The 20048-nt window shown below is 41.0% G+C and overlaps 1 protein-coding gene across 1 annotated transcript in view; it reads left to right on the top strand.

Annotated features, from left to right (window-relative positions):
• The window catches only part of LOC118567158 (coiled-coil domain-containing protein 66-like), a 107794-nt gene that overhangs the window by 47830 nt on the left and 39916 nt on the right, over window positions 1–20048 (top strand). The gene's annotated exons all lie outside the window — the stretch shown is intronic.

The raw sequence follows: 20048 nt of genomic DNA, 5'->3' as shown, positions 1-20048 counted from the left end.
TTTGGTTTTTCCAGTCTATCATAGGATCTTGGGACCCTCTGCTAAGTATCTATGCACCTCCTGGATGGCATCAGCTGTGGCACTTTGGGTCTGCCTGCCCACTTCAATGTTAAGATGTTGCCAAATGTTATGTAAAAGAACAAATTAGCATTTTAGTACATGATTTATAAACAACAAACTGCTCTATAACATGCCTGAAGTAGGGGCAGAGAGCTTTTGTGAAGATGGTCCTGGCTGGGGCTCATTTGGGGTCGTCAGATAATTTATTTCAATATTCTCAGCCGTACATCGCTTTTCTAACACAATGAAGGAACGCTCTCAGTTCTAAACAAATTCTTTATGCTGCTCTTCATTTTTATGCAAACGGCGGCTTTTTAATAACGTAGGAGATGCAGAAAATCTTTCAGAGGCAGCTGTATGTTGCACTGTCAGAAATGTTACTCAGTTATAGTTTAAAGGTGTTCCAGAATGAGAGCAATAATTTATTCTGTATCACATGTTGGCACTTCCAGCTCTAATTTTCCATTCGATATAGCCTATGTGGTTAATATAAAGTGAGGTTGGCACAAATTAAACACCTACAAGTTAATCAGTGTCAACTAATTTTTAGAAGGATTGGTGAACAATGGCAAAAAGATGAGCATATCAGTTATTTCAATAACTCACACAATCCCATCATTAATTTTATGTGTTCAATATAGCTAATTAATGCTTTATTTGAGTACCGTTAAACATAAGGAAACTTTTACCTTAACCTTTCCTGGTTAAACTGTACTTCATCATGATTTGCTGCCATGTCCTTTCAATGCTTTTAGTAATCAATGCCCCCCCTCCCTCCACATACTCCCCCTTTAGTGTTGAATGAGTGAAGTGTGAGAAAACAGCTTTAATTCTCCATCACATAACTTTCATATTGTGCATGCATTGACTTTTTCAACAATTCTCTCTTGCGGTTTTTAGCAGCAATGACATTGTTTCTTATGGTTTAATATTGTCCATATGCCTTCTTTAAAGATTTCTAATTCTACTAGCAGGACATGCGCACTTCCAAGCTTATTTCCTGTCATTGCCATGGTGAATCACGTTATTTGCGTTCCAGTGATCAGGCTTTTTTCATGCTCACGTTCAAGTCATGGTTGATCGGACGCTGTTGTGTTTAGTTACCTGACTTTTATCATTTTTTCTGAAACCAGAAACGCAGAGTATGACAGAGTGATGTAGAACTACTCAGAGTAGCAGCTTTTCTACTCAGTGTAGATTTTTTCTGAAACGTAGCTCAGATGTCCTCCAGTAGCCAAACATGAGCCACTCTGACTAGAAGGTTTGTCAAAAAGGAAAGTTTTAAGATTAGTCTCAAAAGTAGACGGGGTGTCTGCCTCACAGACCAAAACTGGGAGTTGGTTCCACAGGGGAGGAGCCTGATAGCTAAAGGATCTGCCTCCCATTCTACTTTCAGAATGCACTCAGTGCAGCGACTAATATTCCTGCAGGATGAAAACAGACGTGCCGCTTCTAGCTCACTTGCTGTTAAGTTATTTTTGACATTTTATTACCTTTTTTAGCTACATGAACAGAACCGGTCAACGTACTTTCAGGACTTTAAACAGTTTTAGGATATTAACCAGGGGCGGTTCTAGACAGGGGCCAACAGGGGCCCATGCCCCTGCAAAAATGGCCCTGGCCCCTGTTATGGCCCCTGTACTAAAAGCATGATGTTAAATAAACTTCTCATAATTATTTGCAATGGCAAAGAAACCATAACTGATTGGTCACTTTGACCAATATTTTTTTTACCTATACAGCTTTACTCTAAAAAGAATTTAAAACTTAAGATGTTTCACGTTTAGCTTTAGCCATATTGAGCAGGGGGCAAAGTTTTCAACTACTAGATCAGGGGTCTGAAACCTGCAGTTCCAGAGCCACAAGTGGCTCACTTAATATTATTACACAGTTAAATATTGCCATTTTACTGTTTTTATTTTTTTTTGTTCTGTGCCCCTGTGAAAAAACACTGGCCCCACCTTGGCCCCCCTGGTAAATTTGGTCTAGAACCGCCCCTGATATTAACACACATGCATCTTATATTAATACGCATGTTTAATGCAGATCTGCGTCCCATGAGACGCGTTCACCAAAGATGGGCCGCCTCAGTGTAAGCCGGCTCAACAGAACCTAAATTATTCTGGACAACGGACGCTGTGTCAGGAGGAGGAAATGTTCTATAAGCTCAGTTCAGAGGTCCAGTTCTGTTTTTGGCTCGGTTTAATATCCGATAGAAACGGTACTGGTTGAATTTTGCCAGAAGCATTTTTTTTCACGACGTTCATGCAGGATAAACTTTATACTCAAACCAAATATGGAGCCGTCAGAGCCGGCCCGGTTCAGAGAAGTGACGCTGCCTTTCTCCTGGCCAGGTCCTCCTCCCGAGGGTTCGGCACCTCCTCCTTTCCCTTCGCACCAAGATCCGCTCCTCCACCCGGAGATGATGCGCAGCTCCCAGCGACAGCAGGACATCCTCAGGGGCCTGGCTCAGCTTCGGCAGGTAAGACACACCTGGTCCCGCTTTTAAAACGGCCGATCTGGTCCAGCGACACGAACCACTAACCCTGTGGCTAGTGGTTGAACCGCGGTGTCGTCAGGACCCGATTGAGGCTGAAACGCTCAAGTCACAACACAGGTTAGTGTTTAAAGGTAGGGCTGGACGATAATTCAATTACAGTATAAATCAATTGATAGAAAAAAAGGGTAATTAAAACGTTCAATAGAATAACAGTTTTCCTTCCTTTTGCATTCTAGCCATGTAGGGTAATATCATCATTAATTCAATTCAGTTTATTTATATAGCACCAATTCATGAAACATGTCATCTCAAGGCACTTTCTAAAGTCAAATTCAATCAGATTATGCAGTTTCTTCTATCATTACATCCTCCCAACCAATCACAACGCAGACCCAGGAAGCTCCGCCCCCTTCAGAGAATTCTTCGGTGGAGCAGTGGTTAGCGCGCACGACCCACATACGGAGGCATCAGTCCTCGACGCGGCCGACCCATGACGCACACGACGGAGCCGGTGACCCGCCGGACCGCGGCAGGAGGCGCTAACAAACAGAACCTAAATGCAGTTTTTAAATCAGCTTCCTGCCTGGTTGCAGTCTTTCGTGAAGGTAAAAGCAAAGCAGCGTTTTGAATTAATGAGCGGTCTGCACAAACGGATCAGAACTTCACCGCTTTTCGGATCATGGGTGCGTAGACGAGACTCGGGTCAGAAGGAGAGGGCGTCAGTCATCCTCCCCCTGAGCGAGCAGGAGGTGTTATAAAGTTGATAAAAGGAATGTCTTGGCAAAACTTACTTCAGACAGACTTCTCAACCGCGCGGTGAAATCATCTTGATTGGTAAATGTAAACTTTGTCTCCATATTTAATTTCTATGAATTAAATATGCATATTAAACTGTTCTACCTCTTAATTAATGTTTTCTCACTAACGGCCAAATCTGGAACTGGGGTAAGTTGGGTTTTCAATAGACATGTAACAGCAGGCTGGTAAACCCAATCTTTAACATGGTGCCGTGACGGACGGATTTTGGCAGTAAGCAGAGGAACTGTTTGAAAATTGGACACGAAAAGAGGACTTTTCTACAGCACCACAGGTCGATCGAAAAAAGTAAGGAGATTTTTTCTCCATTGGCAAAATGTTAGATATGTAGGCTAAATTAAGCGGTGCTGTGGTTTAAGATACTGTCTTCTCAAACTATTAGAGGCTGAACAGTACAAGTAGGTTTGAATGGAATTTATGTTGAAACCGAGAAATGATTGAATGGGATTTATGTGTATGTCCATGTCAGAAAAACGTAAAATAAGGTAGAAACTTAAAAGAGAATAAAAGCCAAGAATCCGGTTGTGAATGGGATCCATGGAGTGTGAATGAGAAACTGGTGGGGCCTGCGGATCTGCAAAGTATGGGTGTCTCTGTGCGTATCTCTGCTTGGGTGTGTGTGTGTGTGTGTGTGTGTCTTCATGAGGGTGTCAAAATCCCCACGTGCATGGGCCCCAAGATAAGAGAAGTGCTGTGGAGCAGAGTGTCTGGTTAAGTAAAAATATGGGTAAAAAACTAAGGGGAATTTGGAAATCATTGGAAAAAAGGTTGATGCATTAATGATGTTTGTTGAGGTGTAGGTGGAGTTTCAATGCAGAAAAGCGTTTGAGGTATTGGCTGCAAGCTGATTGGGTGAGTTGCATTGGGAAGCGCACAGCCGGCTGCATCTTGGTGAGTTTTGGAGAAAATTTTATTTTAAACTGTAGCCTAAAAGTTAGAAAGAGGTTAGAAGTTTGGAAAAGTTGTTGAAAATTTGGGAGAACATTAAACATCTGTTTGAGGCATTATAAATTGGGAAAGACAAAAAAGGGAAGATGCCTTCTGTTAGAGTGTAATTTTAACTAGCATTATCTATTGTAAAATAGCATTTTAAAATGCCTAATGAATGTATACACTTTCAGACATAAAATATAATTTGTGATTAAAATGTGATTAAAAGGTTTTCATTGTTTGATAGCCCTAGTTGTAATAAATAAATAAATAGATATAATCCGTCAGACTTCAATCTAGCTGATTAATAGAGAGTAGTAAACCCTATCAGCTTACCCAGGCCTGCTCATTTGCAGGCCTGGGAAAAACACGAGTAAGCACATAAAGAGAAGTTAAAAGTTAAGGTTAAACTGTACCTTAATAGTGTGGGCAAAAGGATATTGCAGTTGATTTGACAGATTTTGTTAACCCTGCATTTAGTCATGAGTCAGTTTTGAAGTCATCCTCAAATGAATCAGCTACAATTGAGGAATCTATGACAAATGTTCGTGGCTTGCATCATTTTATTATAGATACTGATATTACAGATTGGCAGGAATTAGTAGAAACGGGAAATATTATGGGGTAATCACAGGACGGTCCCCAAAGTATTCATTGTATGTAACCACATTTTCATAGTCTCACAAAATGTAGATGCCCTTGTTACAAAGTAATTTAGGGGCCGAGGAATCTTTTTTCTTTGTTCATTTGATAATGTGCAAATTCTGGTGAATAAACTTTTCAATATCAGTTGCTGGTGATTGATCGTGGCTGGCAGAATTTGACTTAAAATTTTCTAAACAAAGGCACAAAATTGATTTTAGTGCCATTTTAAAATTTAACTTTAGTGTTTTTTTAATACTTTCTTTCTTGATAGATGTAGTTACATAACATTTTCTTTATACACTTTAGCAGAGTTTCCTAAGTTTGACTGGGACTCTCAACATTTACCGGATGAAAATAAGTAGGATGGATCAAACACATAGGTGTGGATCCTGAAACAACTCTGTCCATTATGGGTGGATTATTTGGAGAAATAATGTTAGACAGCGTGTCCTCTTCAGTGTCTCAGCTGATTAACTTAACTCCTGATACGCTGACTGGGACTATATTTGATACACCATTTGCCTGTGACTCAAAGGAAGGGATAAACACAACGCTTGAGTTTAATTACTAAAAGTTAGTAAAATTACAGTTATTGGAAAACAACATAGGAAGGGAGTAACAGTAAGCAGCAGATTACACCTAGCAATGTATCTAATTTAATTAGAGGAGGGGGGCTACATTCTCCTGTTTCATTTGTCCTTTAGTTCATTACAGGTCTGTGGATTCTGCAGCATGAACCCGGATGGCATTGTGACAAATCAGCAGACTTGGGTAAAGAAGCAGAGGACCGAATAGACGAGGTGGACATGTCAGAACTTTTCGAACATCTACAGACATCTGACCAGCAAGGGGATAACGCTCCCATGAACAATGTTTCCGCACCTTGGAAAAGTGGCCAGCGCTCATGAACAGCGCAGATCCCAAGCTGTCAAGGGAAGTGACTTTGAATTTTCTGTGCACATTGGACCCACCTGTTTCATCTCTGAGTTGTGAAAAGGGGACTTTGTCACTGAGGTGCTCGCAGAGACAATACAGCGATCAGCTCCTGCAACACTGGGGGAGAAATGTGGAGTGTCACGCTTGAAAGCCTTGAATATGAAGTCTTAACTCCGATCTCATGTTTGTCTGGTCTGTTGCATGTCGGTCCGAGTCCATCTCAGGAGCCACAGCCTGATATCAAACATCTTTAAGGTAAAACACAGACAGTTATTTCTAGCCATATACTACTGAACAAATTTAATGGTATGTGATGTTGGATGACATGTTTCCTCATATTTTTCTTTCTCTCCATGTTTTGAGCACCAGGCAAACGGATCAGAAGATGGTAAAAAAAAATTTAGGCAGCCGAATTGAGCGTATCCCAGTGCACAGGTTTGCGGTTTTGAAAAATATACTAATATCTATTAAATTTTTTGCTGTGTAACTGATGTGTTCCTTTTAAACACGAGTTTTAAATCTATTATGTCCAGGACCATATTGCTCATACTTAAACAGCAGCAGGTGTATTTTACCATACCTTCTATGAGCAGAAAATCCACTGGGGTGGGTATATTATTACATGTTACACTCACTCATTTAGGTTTCTGTGAGTTCTGGTTAACAACTGCATGTCATAAATTTAAACAAGGGGGGTTGCGAACGCCCTGGGGAGACAGGTTTATTACATGGGCCTCTCTGGTAAGCACAGATGTGTCCTGATTGAGACATTCTGTTTTTTAAACATCGGTTAAACGGATCTGTTAGGTTATTTCTTAATAGCTCACAAGTATTGAGATTTTTCTATTGTACAAATACCTGTTGCCTGCTATGATAAACCAGCTTTTCACCAGAAGTTGCTATGTCACCAGGTGTTTTATTCAGGTTAAACACAATGTTTTATCAGTATGTCAATAACTTGGAATATCCAGCATTCTCACAAAATTGAATTGCTGTGTGCAACTGAGGCCATCAGTCTACAGTCATCATTTCAATTGGTATACTGATCTTACACAACTTTTGGAGGACCTCTTGTAGATGCATTGCATGGTTAACTCAAATAATGTTTTGATTTGAATTCAGGATATAAGGCAGTGTTTTTTATACTTCAACACAGATAAGCACTTGCAGTTAAAGTTTTGTAACAAAATAATTTTTGTTCCATGGAGGGGAAATAGGATAAGATACAAAAAAACTACACAAAATGGAAAAGGAGATACCGTTAATTGACCTGGATGAAGGGTTCTTTTGCAGGACCCAAGGGGAGGTATGTGACTGCGTTATAAATTAGATAACGGTTGTTTAAAAAACTCCCAAAGAACTCTCTGAAATGTTGGTTCAGTCTACTCCCAAAACACAAGCCTGGACCATAAATTAGATTTAATGAGTGAAGTGTCAGGAAAGCCCGTATCTGCTGGAGGAGGATTTTACGAGGGGGGTTCTTGGAAACAGGCCCACAGTTTAAGCAGTACAATAAAGTGAATGTTAAATATAATAGAACAACTACATAAACTAGGAAAAACTGCATAAAATAGAAAAACAGAGGGTAACTTAATGTATAACTAAACTAATTATATTAAAGACCCTGTTTAAATAGGATTCAAAGCCGCATATCTCGTGTTGGAATTAACTGGATCAGGGTTTGTAACAACTGGATAGTACGATAGGTTAACAACATGGGTGTTTGCTTTTTCTCTCAGATTGAAAATAGGAACTTTTTCTGAACCACACAGAATAGGCCATCTAAGTATTGAGTAGAGGTTACACAGTTTCATAGAGTGGTGACGTGCTGAGAAGTTTTGTGTGCAATGTCTGGTAATTTTTTGAATCCAAAAAGCATGCTGACATTCTTCCAGGATAAATGTACTTTGATTTCACAACTGCATTAACTAATTTTTGATTTTACAGACAAGGTGATCCTCACCAGAGATTAAAGTATGTGTGCTTGCTGCATTTTCTTACAGGACAGCGTAAGGACGGGGAAAGTGAAATTGCGATAAAGTGTCTCATTAACTATTACATTTCTAAAATAGGTTTCCCATAGGATGGAGATGGAACAATGGAAGGTGGTAAGGATTAATGGGAATAATTCTAAACACAATTGGCTAAAATTCTGTGCACAGTACAAATTGAAAATGGGGTCAAAAGCTTTGAAGTGTGTTTCTTGTGGGAGTGTTCAGTTAATTTCATTGCAGGATATGATTGCAGAATTTTGTAATCACTGTATTTCTCTTATGAGTTACATATTCCTAAGATGTCACATATTAGTACTGTTAGAATCTTGGTTTTGAATTGCATGATAATCTGTTTTTATTCTGTGGTTTGATCTGAGTGTAGTGCTTTCACAGGTTATATTAATTTCTAAAAAGACATCTTGTTAATCTAGGTTAGGACTCTTAAACTCATTTTTAGATCATATAACAGTTTCTGGTAGTTGCAAAGTTATCTTAGCCTTGCACCTCTCGGATAAAGGTGCTTACATTTCTTAATTCTAGTAGGTTAGAGATTCAGATAGGTTTAGTAGCTTATTAGCTTATACTTGGGGTATTTTACATTTAAGGGGTAAATTTGAACTTAATTTGATTTCATAAGTCGCCAACAGAGGGGACAGTGGGTTACAATATTACATCTTACCATTTACACTTTGTTTAAGGGTTTCAAGAAATGGACTTAGTTTAGCCTAGTTATTAGTTTGATCTGTGAGATCAAAACAGGGGGAAATTGTTAAGAAATTAGTCAAGCAGAATGGTGCCTGTCTCTCCCTGCTCCAGCGTAAGATAAACATGGAATTTTATTGCCCCCGGGGTGGTCAGAGGGAGAGGGGGTCAGTCATCCTCCCCCTGAGCGAGCAGGAGGAGTTATAAAGTTGATAAAAGGAATGTCTTGGTAAAACTTACTTCAGACAGACTTCTCGACCGCGCGGTGAAATGATCTTGATTGGTAAATGTAAACTCTGTCTCCATATTTAATTTCTATGAATCAAATATGCATATTAAACTGTTCTACCTCTTGGTTAATGTTTTCTCACTTGCGGCCAAATCTGGAACTGGGGTAAGTTGGGTTTTCAATAGACATGTAATAGCAGGCCGGTAAACCCAATCTTTAACATTATACTGCTAGGCTCAGGCTGCTGGAGGACATCAGGGTATATTTCTCTCACTCTGCTGAGTTCTCCTACTGCTCTCCAATTTGCATTGGTTATTATTATTTTAACTTTATGTTCTCTGTAATTTTTCTCTTCATAGAAGGTACCCCGGGTCTGGTGTTCTGTTAGCTGTGACATCATACAGGGGAGGCAGATCACCCATTATTACCATCTAACATAGAAAGTACTCCTGAGTCAATGTGAGCTTCTGTGCTTTCTGTGTCTCTGCTCTGTCTTCTCTAAGCCCCAGTGGGTCGAGGCAGATGAGCGTTCACACTGAGCCTGGTTCTGGTTCTGCTGGAGGTTCTCCTCCCTGTTAAAGGGGAGTTTTCCTCTCCACTGTCGCTTCATGCATGCTCAGTATGAGGGATTGCTGCAAAGCCATCAACAATGCAGGCGACTGTCCACTGTGGCTCTACGCTCTTTCAGGAGGAGTGAATGCTGCTTGGAGAGACTTGATGCAACCTGCTGGGTTTCCTTAGAGAGGAAACTTTCTGACCAACCTGGAGGATCTGATGGAGTCTGACGCTGGAAAGAGTCTTGAGATGATGTGTTTCATGAATTGGCGCTATATAAATAAAACTGAATTGAATTGAATAGTCCTACTGCTACAATAATGGAACAAAATTCACATCTTAGACATCTGCCAAAATAACTAAACAGTTGTAATCAACACACATCACAGATATGAGGTCATGAAAAAAATTCAAGTAGAGTAAGGTGTAAGAAAAAGCTTACATAATGTACATATCACAGAAATTAGGTAATTACAAACGTTTGATTTGCACTTAGGAGATCTGTAAACATTCAAGAACAAGGACTTTAAGAGATGAAAAATTAAAAATTTCACTCACATTCAAGTAGCGTAAGCTGTAAAAAAAAAAAGCTTACATAATGTACTTTCTCTAAAACTGCAGATATACAGAATGTCCTCTAGAGGGCGCCACATATCTGCCTCCAGACTGATTACAAGAGGAACCCTTTTACACCCTTACACCTAAAGGACAAAGGACACTCTTTTGAGGACCAAAATGTTCACATTTTGGACAAAGAAGACAGATGGTTTGAAAGGGGTGTGAAGGAAGCCATCTACTTCAAGAGAGAAAGACCAACCTTAAACAGAGGAGGAGGCCTTAGGTTCCAACTCTCAATAACTTACAACACAGCTATAGGATTAATTCCAGCCAATCGTCAACTTAACTCTCACCCTCATTCAGGTGATTAAAACATTGTTCCTTTAAGCCAAGCCAATAACAACTCTAACGACTCCTCGTTACAGAGGAGTAGACCAGTTTCGGTCCATTCTGCTGGCTTAATGGCTTTAACGACCGCCCATTACTAAGGGGTGGACCTGTTTCGATTGAATTTGCATGTTATCTAAGCCATTACAGGCCTTTGTTTGGTAATGGTATAAAGCTTGTTACTCATCATTACTCCAGACTTTTTGAATTGATAAAGCTTCCGGGAGAGGAAGCGAAACGTCTTCAACTATGGAAAACAAGTCCAGTTGCTTTGTTTTTTACCTTTTTTTGGAAGAACCCTTTTAAAAAAAACAGGAAACAGTTCAGAAAGTGTCAGAGATTAGTAGAGAATCCTTCGTGAGGATCACCTTCATCAGCTATGATGAAAAGAAGTCAGAAAATAAATCAGCATCTCATTAGAACTACATTTAGCAACAAAGACTGAGTTGTTGTTCCCGTGGTTCTGGAGGAAGAGGAGCAGATTGCTGAGGTCCAATGATTGTTCCTCAGAGCTGAACAACTGCTGCGCTGAGGTCAGATTATTCTACAGGTTCTGATCTGGTCAGAGAAAAATAAAATCTGTTAATCAGTGAGTTTTATAGCAGCTCAAAGGCTGAATTATGGACTTCGGACTCAGATACACCTCATCTGGACCAGAACTAAAGCAGGAAGCAGTTTGTGATTGTTAGTCCCTGCAAAGAGACTCCCAGACGATCCTATTCACCTTCAAACCAAACTTTGGCAAACTTTGGCAAAGCAGGTGTAGCCATGATGCTGTGAAGCACATTATGTTATCTTAGCACTACTCTCCATCTTTTGTATTTGCAGTTATAAAGTCAATAATTTTATTTGGCACTAACATAACATTACCCTTGATGACTGTATCTACCTTGAATCTTCATCCACAACCTCATCCTCAGAATGTTGGAAAAACAAAAACAAAAAAACACACACACTCCTCTGGGGGTTTGCCTCCTTATGCAGATCTGTAGGAGCTATGTGGGCTTCTTCCCATTCTATATCACTATTATCTACATTTGCAACATTTTATTCAGTTTCTTTTAAAACATTATTTTCCTTCAGTATTCTCAGGCTGGTTTAGTTTTTAGGATTTATGAAAAGAAAATATCTGAAAACACCTTAAAAAGAAATACCCAAAAGGTTGTTTTTATCTGATGTCTGAAAACTAAGGAGAACATGTTGCAAGCAAAGTTAAAATGAAACCTTGGTAGAAAAAAAAAAACAGGTTTAAGCTCCGCCTCTCACCTAACACACCTGAAACCGCCTGGAACCAGTTTTCATTCCTGTCATAGAGACAAACCAGCAGCTTTGTCTGAGTCCAGGAGAAAAAAGAGGAAACCTCCAACCCTGAAGGTGAGTTGGACCCAGAACATCAATCAGAGTCACTTTGAGGGACGTTAGTAGAGGAGGGAGGAGAACCAAGACTGACTGGACCTTCTGTGTTTTCAGCTTCACTCAGAGACTAAATGGCTTCCAGATTAGAGGAGGATCTCTGCTGTCCGGTCTGTCAGGACGTCTTTAAGGATCCGGTTGTTCTGTTATATCTCAGAGGCACATTTAAAAAAAAAAACAGCTGTAGGTCAATACGAGAAACGGCTGAAAAATAGGAAAACATCTTGATATAAACGACATAGTCTAATCTTATATCTTTTTAAAATCTTGATATATTGCACAGCTCTACTTTGAGGTAGAATTTAGTTGTGCTAACTCCTTGGCTGCAGCACCCCATTTCAATCTGAAAAACTCACACAGAAAGAAAAGGCAATTAGAAGAATTTTATTGATACAATATTTTAAGAGTTTGGCGCTCAGACCTCGGCAGGAAAAATTCACGTTGAATTATACTTCAATATGCATAAGCAGGCGTATGAGAATAGGGATATTTCCCCCCAGGTCTGAAACTGGTGGTGGAGTGGAGATACATAAAGTTTGTTCAGTCCATATGCTGAATTGTTTGAGCTAGATGTCCAACTTGATAAACACAGGTTTGCATGAACTGTCCATGATGAGCAAGCATGAAGCAACTGTGGAGAGGAAAAACTCCCCTTTGGGAAGAAACCTCTGGCAGAACCAGGCTCAGCATGGCGGTCTTCTGCCGGACCGTTTTAATGAGTGACTGGGAATTCCATAAGAGTCCAGGAGGAATTACACTCTGATAGGGACGAGGTTGAAGGAGGAACGTAGGAAAGCCAGGCGAAGCTGCTACGATGGTGGAGAAGGGGATGGAGGTGGGTTGAAACCGGTCAACAGAGTCCAAACCGGACACGGCGCAGCCACCGCTTGCTCCCTGAGCAGAAGGCCGAGACGAGGATGTGGAGTTCTTTTTAAGATGAACCCAGGATGCTGATTGGCTTCGAGGAGGAGCAGTTCAAAGCTGATTAGCTTGTGTCGGAGGCGGATGAGTCCCTGATTGATGGAGGTAGGCAATAGAGTTTCTTCAGTCTGAATTTTCGCTTAAGCTGCATTTGTTTAAATTCATCCCTATTTAAATCTAGAACTGATGAAGAGTTTATTTTGGATTATTTATAATAATAAAAAAAATTCTTTCATTTCTAAATAACCAAAGTAGAATCCTTCATCTAAAGCAGGGGTGTCAAACTAATTTTGGTTGAGGGGCCGCATACAGCTTTATCTGATCTCAAGAGGGCCACACGAGTAAACTCATTGCAAGATTAAATAGAACTAATAAATGTGGACTTGTTGTTGATTTTTATATTAAATTAATTTCACTTTTACACAATATATTATGAATAACCTCAGCGTTTTTAAGAAAAGTATTTGCAATTTTAACAATACTTTTACTCAGTTAAACATTTACTTGTGCATTATGCATAAGAACTGATCACAGTGATTATACAATGTTGAAAAACATTTATTCACATTTTTTGGAACTTAAAAACACTGTCCTACATGACAAAATACATCAAACAGATAAAAATTAAGAAATGATTTAAATTTTTCCACACTTGAAGCTTAATCTGCTAATTAAAACACAGCGCCCCTCGTTTACAATATAGGAACTGCATATTTTCAATTAAACGAAGTACATGTTTTTTTCAATAATTGTTTTATCATTCTCTTCCTTTTATCTCCTCTTTCTTTCACCTTTTGTTTTTTTTCTTCTTGTTCTTCCTTTCCTCTCCTACTTTCCCATTGTAGTGTCCATATCATTTGAGATATTCCCCACATGAATCATAATAAAACTATTCACATTCATAAATCAAGCGGAGCACTATACTGCACCACTTGTGAAAGTCAAATCTCTAAGCTCTTTTTGGCATTAAGACAACAATTATTATTTTATTTTTATTTTTATTTATTTTTTATACTGATAATGCATATAGCCACAGGGCCGGACTAAATTGTTCGGCGAGCAGTTCAAAGCTGATTAGCTTGTGTCGGAGGCGGATGAGTCCCTGATTGATGGAGGTAGGCAATAGAGTTTCTTCAGTCTGAATTTTCGCTTAAGCTGCATTTCAATCTGAAAAACTCACACAGAAAGAAAAGGCAATTAGAAGAATTTTATTGATACAATATTTTAAGAGTTTGGCACTCAGACCTCGGCAGGAAAGATTCACGCTGAATTATACTTCAATATGCATAAGCAGGCGTATGAGAATAGGGATATTTCCCCCCAAAAATTGCCGAGGTCGAGGCCGGTGCGTCAAACAGGGCCGGATTGCGAAGGCCTACCAAAGTTGAGTGAGATGAATGGGGAGATGAGGTGAGGTGTATGGTAAGGTGCATGAATAGAGATGGTCAGTCTCAGGATGATACTTGGAACTGAAAGGCTTGCAAAGGGGAATGTCTGAAGCGAAATACGACATTAGTGCAATGGTTCTTGCGCTTGCCAAAAAGCAGGCCGAGAGATGATTTGGAGTTGCTGTTTAAGGTGAACGCTGGATGATGATTGGGCTTCGGGGAGGTGTGGCTTTTAGCGATTGCTCCATTGGAGGCGAACAAGCCTCTGATTGAATGGAAGTAAGCAAGAGTTCTTCGGTTGTATTTCCGCCTTTAACATCATTCAAACTAAAGACTCACAAAGAGAAAAGCGATTAGACAAATTTATTGATACAATAATTTAAACTTTGGCGCTCGGACCTCGGCAGGAACATAAACAGTGATTTACTTTAACGTAGATAAGCAGATGTATGAGAATAGAGAAATTATCCCCAGAAAAATGCCGAGGTCCAGGCCAGAGCGTCAGCAAGTTCAGAAGGCAGAGAGAAGGATGAGTAATGAAGGAGAAAAGATGTGAAAGCTTAGCAAAGAGGGCCATTGCCGCAAAGGCTTACCAAAATTTAAACAAGATGAATGGAAAGATGAGGTGAGGTTGATGGAGAGGTGGAAGGTGAGGTGAATGGTTAGTTTCGGGCTGATGCACGTGATGAATGAATGATCATGGCAGGGAGCAAGGCGGGCAGCATGCAGGGGACATGGCAGCAAACCACAGGGAGCATGTCATAGAGAACGCAGGGAACCACAGGGAGCATGGTAGAGAACGCAGGTGGTATGGCAGAGAACGCAGGGAACGTGGCAGAGAGCATGGCAGGCCGCATGGCAGGGAAGAGGGCGTTGCAGGGAGCATAGAAGGAAACACATGGCAAGGAGCATAGAAGGAAACACATGGCAAGGAGCATAGAAGGAAACACATGGCAAGGAGCATAGAAGGAAACACATGGCAAGGAGCATGGAAGGAAACACATGGCAAGGAGCATGGAAGGAAACACATGGCAAGGAGCATGGAAGGAAACACATGGCAGGGCAGGCCGCATGGCAGGAAACACATGGCAGGGCAGGCCGCATGGCAGGGAGGAGGGCGTTGCAGGGAGCATAGAAGGAACACGGCAAGGAGCATACAAGGAAACACGGCAAGGAGCATGGAAGGAAACACATGGCAGGGCAGGCCGCATGACAGGAAACATGGCAGGGCAGGCCGCATGGCAGGAAACATGGCAGGGCAGGCCGCATGGCAGGAAACATGGCAGGGAAGGCCGCATGGCAGGGAGGAGGGCGTTGCAGGGAGCGTAGAAGGAAACACGGCAAGGAGCATAGCAGGAAACACGGCAAGGAGCATAGAAGGAAACACTGCAAGGAGCATAGAAGGAAACACATGGCAAGGAGCATTGAAGGAAACACAAGGCAAGGAGCATAGAAGGAAACACGGCAAGGAGCATAGAAGGAAACACATGGCAAGGAGCATAGAAGGAAACACATGGCAAGGAGCATAGAAGGAAACACATGGCAAGGAGCATAGAAGGAAACACATGGCAAGGAGCATTGAAGGAAACACATGGCAAGGAGCATTGAAGGAAACACAAGGCAAGGAGCATAGAAGGAAACATGGCAAAGAGTATGGCAGGGAAGGCCGCATGTCAGGGAGCATGGCAGGGAGCATGGCAGGGAACACACAGGGAGCACACTGGGAGCATGCAGGAAGCATGCAAGGAGTATGCAGGGAACGTAGTGGGGAACATGGCAGGGAACATGAATAAATGAATGACCATGAAAGAATGAACAGACTAACAGGACAACTGCATGGCGGGACGCTTGGATGACAGGATAAATAACAGAGGATGCTTAGGGATGATGCACATAAATTAATGAGTGACCAAGAGGGAATGAACAGTACAGGACGCGGGCTTAATGAGACTTGAATGAGATTTGAATCCACCACCAGTATTCGTAGTTAGATTACCTTTAAGATGAGCATTAGGCGGCTAAGATGAATGAAAAGTAAGAGCAGATATGTGAGGCATGCTGATGATAGCCATCGCCCAACGATTGGGCTCCACAAGCGTCTGCTGTTGCGCAGCTCACATCCTGAATGCTGAAATAACTCTAGATGAAAGGCCACAAGATTAACGATTTCTTTGACAATTTCACCAATCTGCAAACCAACTGTTTTTAGAATCCTCCAAAACTTACGGATGCACATCCGTAAAATTTAACGCATCTACAGACAAAAAGACATTATAGAAAGTGTATTTCAAATCCGGACGAGAAGCAAGCCAGACCAGAAGGAAAGTTCAGAACGGCAACTCTTAACCAGAGTATCCTGTTCAAGGAGGGAAGGAAACGAAATTAGTGAGCTCAAGCTGCCTGGAAATAAAAACGTGACTCTTAAAATGATGCACCTGCGAGATTGAGGTGACCGAGCGAGGAGAGCAGCCGACGCTCAGAAATAACTGATATGAAACTGATACATCGAGAATTCGAGAGCTTGTCTGCAGGCAAAAGCCATCATGGAACTAGGTTAAGATCAATACGTAGAACTCAATGCAGGCTGACAGGTTTAGTTTGAGAAAAACAACTGGGAATAGTGAAAAGAATATCTATAAGAAGAAAACATCCAGAAAATGAAGGACCATTAAACACGGGTAACACTTAAGACATAATCGATAATGTTTGCTTAGCTCATAAATGCGTAGAATGCCAAACGCATACCAAATGCTGTTATGAATCGATTAGCTTATTTAGCTTATTCCATGTTGTTTGGATGAATTTAATAATTTAATTCAGATTCTGCACTGCATCCTGCTAACTGATGATCTCGTTGCTTAGTAGCTTCAGTTAGCCTCATGCCTGCAGAGAGGATCCGTAATTGAATATAGTATCAACCAGACAACAGCACCTTCAGTGATGGTCTCCGGATATTCATCTTGAATGAATTCTTGAACCTAAAAGAAGAAATAGACAATCCCTAAATACATGAGCAAGTTGCTGTTAAAGATCGCCCAATACTCAAACCATCCCCACAGCCATCCGTACGTAGGGTCCCAGCTGACATTCAGATAATACCTATGAACAAAAACCTTAAATAACTTTAACATGTATAATTTCACAACACCTGAAGAATCGATTGGCAAAACATAAAATGACAAGAGTGACAGAAGTGGCCTGGACAGCATAAATGAGAAGTCTGAACCAGATACAGACCAGTCCAATCGGATGCCAAATTGCACCAGAGTTGCAGCGGTTTAATAACGATTGGTATCAATTGCTGAATTTAAAATGCACTTCATACTCCAACCAGTAGGTGGCAGCAATGCCACCACAAGCCCGGTGGCTACCGGCAACACCAGAAGAAGAAGAAAACAAAAACAAACAGTGAAATGAAATACGTTCGCCTGAATAGAGGACGAACATGGGTGAATAGGGCATGGTCGTCATGATGTATTGCTTTGTGTGGCCGCCATATTGAATGCCTCCGCGGCTCCGCCCCCGCTACTCAGACTACTGCCTATGACTACCGCATACTGTACTCCCTCTCTCAGCCGTGTTTTAATTTGATTAATTTTACCGTAACTTCATTTCAACCATGGTAAACCATTGCTGTGTTGTGGGCTGTAACAGCGCAACACATGATCGCCATGGAAAAAACATAGAAAATGGGTTAACTTTCCACCGCTTTCCTGCCTGGAGGCGCAACCACGGGAGAGACAGCAAGCGCAATGGAGTTGTCGGCTCGCTTGGATCGCGGCTTTAAGACGACCGATCATAACTTTCCACAGTATCCCGATGTCAATGAGAGTGTGTTCCCTGCATTTTCATTCTGGTAAGTTAAAGATGCACGGTTTTATTTTATAGCCTACATTGTTTCTTTCCTTCAGCCGCACACCACATACATGCACATAAATACTAAAACGGCAGCGGGAAAAGGCTCAAATACGTGAGAAACCCGGAGGATTTAGGGAGGGTTGGCAGTTAATGTTACTAACTACACCTTTGAAACACATAGCAGCTAGTTAAAAGTACATTACATGCGTGAGTGGTTGTTAGCACTGACGGTTAGCAGGTGCCAGAGCCCGTCTGAGCACAGCTTACCTTTGTGCGAATTACTGTGTTCCCACTGTTTGCTGGCTTTATGATCTGCAGCTCCTGAACCCATCCATTCGTAAACTGCACATGAGACTCCAAGGATTTGTAGCTTTGGAACTTTTATGAAGTATAGGCGCTCACACCACAAACTAGGTAGCCGAAGACGTCCGATATGCAAAACAGTGGCAACAAGTCGTTGTTGGCGCTCCATAATAATGCTGATTTTGTCAACATACCGGTCCCTGATTTCTCTATTTAATGTGTCCCGGTAAATTTCAGATCCTTTTCGGGATTTTAACATATTTTTTCTATCTATTCTTTCTCAACTCTACTTCTACGTCTCTTCGTTCAACAACGTTATGTCAGAGGTATTTGAACGTTGCATTGCCATCAATATGGCCGCCACGTCCCACAATGCAACGCGGATCCCGAGCCCTATACATATTACCTGAGCTGGCTCCGAACGCATTAGCGAGTGAATGAGAGAGTAGATCCGTCTGAAAAGTTGCGGCCGGGACGAGCGGCAAGGTGGCGCTGCAAAGCCGATGAAAACCAGAGGAGGTCCCAGATGAGTCGGCGGATCCGCGAACCAAGAGCCAGCCCCACGGGACTGCGGGATCAGTTTGAGAAAGACCCCGGCGCGCTATGAAGCGAAGCTGACCGGAACTTAGGCAGAGTTGGGACGCGTCTGCGTCGCTTGCGAGTTCTTTGCACCAGGAATCGGAGCTGACGAAAACAGAGGTCGGAAAGCAAGATGTGCAGCTAGACGGTATTCCTATGGCAGGAGGATTTCAGGATAAGTTATTGTCTCTTGAAACCGGTAAACAGAGTCCAAACCGGACACGGCGCAGTCACCGCTTGCTCGCTGAGGAGAAGGCCGAGACGAGGATGTTGAGTTCTTTTTAAGATAAACCCAGGATGCTGATTGGCTTCGAGGAGGAGCAGTTCAAAGCTGATTAGCTTGTGTCGGAGGCGGATAAGTCCCTGATTGATGGAGGTAGGCAATAGAGTTTCTTCAGTCTGAATTTTCGCTTAAGCTGCATTTGTTTAAATTCATCCCTATTTAAATCTAGAACTGATGAGGAGTTTATTTTGGATTATTTATAATAATAAAAAAAATTCTTTCATTTCTAAATAACCAAAGTAGAATCCTTCATCTAAAGCAGGGGTGTCAAACTCATTTTGGTTGAGGGGCCGCATACAGCTTTATCTGATCTCAAGAGGGCCACACGAGTAAACTCATTGCAAGATTAAATAGAACTAATAAATGTGGACTTGTTGTTGATTTTTATATTAAATTAATTTCACTTTTACACAATATATTATGAATAACCTCAGCGTTTTTAAGAAAAGTATTTGCAATTTTAACAATACTTTTACTCAGTTAAACATTTACTTGTGCATTATGCATAAGAACTGATCACAGTGATTATACAATGTTGAAAAACATTTATTCACATTTTTTGGAACTTAAAAACACTGTCCTACATGACAAAATACATCAAACAGATAAAAATTAAGAAATGATTTAAATTTTTCCACACTTGAAGCTTAATCTGCTAATTAAAACACAGCGCCCCTCGTTTACAATATAGGAACTGCATATTTTCAATTAAACGAAGTACATGTTTTTTTCAATAATTGTTTTATCATTCTCTTCCTTTTATCTCCTCTTTCTTTCACCTTTTGTTTTTTTTCTTCTTGTTCTTCCTTTCCTCTCCTACTTTCCCATTGTAGTGTCCATATCATTTGAGATATTCCCCACATGAATCATAATAAAACTATTCACATTCATAAATCAAGCGGAGCACTATACTGCACCACTTGTGAAAGTCAAATCTCTAAGCTCTTTTTGGCATTAAGACAACAATTATTATTTTATTTTTATTTATTTT

The sequence above is a fragment of the Fundulus heteroclitus genome, chromosome 20 (genome assembly GCF_011125445.2).
Source record: "Fundulus heteroclitus isolate FHET01 chromosome 20, MU-UCD_Fhet_4.1, whole genome shotgun sequence".
In the NCBI taxonomy this organism is placed as follows: domain Eukaryota; kingdom Metazoa; phylum Chordata; class Actinopteri; order Cyprinodontiformes; family Fundulidae; genus Fundulus; species Fundulus heteroclitus.
Note: the sequence above shows the minus strand (reverse complement) of the source record. Positions and strands in the feature narration are given on the sequence as shown.